A 2,867-nucleotide genomic window follows, 5' to 3' on the forward strand; every position below is an offset into this window, starting at 1 on the left:
CGAGAGTGCCGGTGATCGTTCACGGATTATCTACACCTCCTCCGTGCGTACATCATTTTTGTATCAGAGCTGCTCGATCCTACGGCCGAAATTCCCCGGTGAGATCGCTCCTTGCTTCTCGCTTCGGTTTTAATTTCGTTCCTAACTTCTAGTTTCGTTCAGTTTGACATATCATCAGTATTTGACTGTTTTTGTTGTGCTAAACTTTGAATTATTTGTCGAGCCATATATCAAACTCTTCCTCTTTCAATGACGAATCCAACCATAGGTCGCTTTGCTTGAAATTTCAATTTTTACACCTCGAAACAATGCTCGTAATCTGACTGAAGAACATCCGACGATTACATCTCATTGCAATCAAACTTAACAACCTATTTCGTGTCTTGCAGGAGATCGATTAGGGTCACGACTTGGGAAAGCTCTTCGGCGTCCTGAATCACAGCCTTCCCCCACGGTTGTATTGTTCCTTTCATTCACTTTGATCATTTCGAAATCTGTTTGCATTTGTGTCATTACCGAACGTTACTTGTTGCGTGAAGTGCATGTTTTAGCTTGTACATGACATTGTTGCACGTTGAACATTTCTGCTATATTTGTTCGGACTTAGTGCTGCACGTTTTGTTACTTGCATATACTGTGGCTTGCTTTCTCAGTATCGATGGCAAACGTATCCAGTGACAGTTCGGTTTATAGGATGATCCAACAGATTCAAGATCGTATCACACGACTTGAGGAGGTGAGCAAACCCGTGGAATCTGCTAGGGAGCTAAACAAACAAAGTGAGGGGAAGAGAACCATGCCAAAAAATCTAAAGAGGCCTCACCATGAACCCCTCGATGATGGCCGATTCAAGGATCCATATGACCGAGAATATCGTCGACCAACTCGTGATGAGAGGGCTGATCCAAAGTTCAAACCTTTCGTGTTTACTGGAAAGAAAACTATGCGGCTGCCCATCTTGCCGAAGATGTCATCATGTGGTGGGAACGAGAAGAACGAAATCGACGACGTGCACATTATGAACCGGTTTCCACTTGGAAGGAGATGAAAATCCTCATGCGAAAAAGGTATGTATCTCGACATTGTCTTCGTGAATTACAATATAGATTTGACAACATCGTGCAGGGAGACAAGACGGTTGAGGACTATTTTGGAGAATTTGAACAACTCCTTGCTTACTTGAGAATCGACGACAATGAAGAAGATCTCATGGCACACTTTCTAGAGGGCTTGAAAGACCGAATCGCTAGAAAGGTAAACCCACACGTATATCGTGACTTGAGACATCTTGTGCATACGGCAATTCAAGTACAGCGACAAATGAACAATAAGCCGTCAAAGAATGGGTGCCAACGAATGCCAACGCCAACGCTTATACACGGAAACTTTTCCGATACCGGAGACCCAATCAAGGCGCAAAATCTTGATGCTCGAAAGGACGAAACTATCTTATATATAAGAGAAGTCCACACACGAGGTAACAAAACTTCTTCCTTGTGTACTCATTTTACTTGTGAGGTTTTGTGTTCGGAGTGTAGGAACCAAAGTCATTTACCCAATGGAAGTTCCACCCGACAAGAGGTGAGCATCAAGGATAACGGGGTATATAACTCAATCGCGATGGCTGTGGGGAGACACCTTGAGGAAGATTTCGAAGCTCCATCCGACAAGGAGAACAAGAGCGTGACCCAAAAGAAAGAAACAGTCGAGAATCCCGGCTTTGTGACGGAAACAAAACCCAAAAGTTTGGCAAATGTGAATGAAGAGCGGCAAAATGCCAAGGATGAATGCATACGAGCACAAACACCTACACGCAACAACCTTGTCAAAATCAAAGACCAAGGCAAGGCGACCGATCTTGATGCCCGAGAGGAGGAAACCATCGTGATTCTAAAAGGAGTCACCTCACTAGGTAACGAAACGTTTTCCTCATGTACTAATCAAACTCGTGAGAGCATGTATCACATGTGTAGGAACCAATGCCATGTGGCATGTCATTGTCCCAACCAACGAAAGAATCTCATCAAGGATGGCGGGACATACAAGGCTGATGTAAGGAACCTTGAAGATGAATCCGATGTTACATCCAAAGCGGTAACCGAACATGTAACCAAAGAAAAAGAAACGATTAAGGATTCCGATCTCGTGCTCAATGAAGTACTCAAAAGTGTGATCAATGTCGATGAAGAGCTACATGGCATCAGAATAGATGCTTTAGAAGTGGTTACACGAAATGAGGATTTAAAAATCCTGATCAACCCATCGACAAAGATAAATGACACCTCCAACAACCGTACTTGGATCATAAGTCAAGAACTTGGAGCAAAAACCGGTAAATTTATTCCTATTTTTATTCTTGTTTATGATTCATACTTGGTTGAGAATATATGGGAACATGAAGAAATAATGGCAAAGTTTCAAAAGGAATATTCTTGCGAGCCTTTCAAGGAGCACACTAACAAAATTGTTTCCCTAGAAGTTTATCGAAGTTCGCAGGTTCTGAATGTGAAGGAAGTGGGGATTGTTACAAAGAAAGTTTTGACATCTACCGGCCAAATCCCAAAGAGGCCATTCAACGACTTAAGCGAATATATGCAGCTTGCCCACCTTGATACGAAAAGCGTACGCGGTAACATCGTTTTACTCTTTATTCTTGTCTATGATCAAGGAATTGGTACTACATTGCAGATTTCGTGCATGGACGACGAGAAGAGTCCGACGAATCCCACATGTGTCCCTCCACGGTTCATCAGCGCTCAAGGAGCCAAATGCGTCTACCATTGCACCATGAACGCCTCAAGGCGTAACACCATCTTAAACCCAAGGACAATCAAGAAGGATGAACCTTTTGAACGAGGAGAAGCGCG

This window comes from Tarenaya hassleriana, unplaced genomic scaffold (genome assembly GCF_000463585.1).
Source record: "Tarenaya hassleriana unplaced genomic scaffold, ASM46358v1 Cleome38, whole genome shotgun sequence".
NCBI classification, from domain to species: Eukaryota; Viridiplantae; Streptophyta; class Magnoliopsida; order Brassicales; family Cleomaceae; genus Tarenaya; species Tarenaya hassleriana.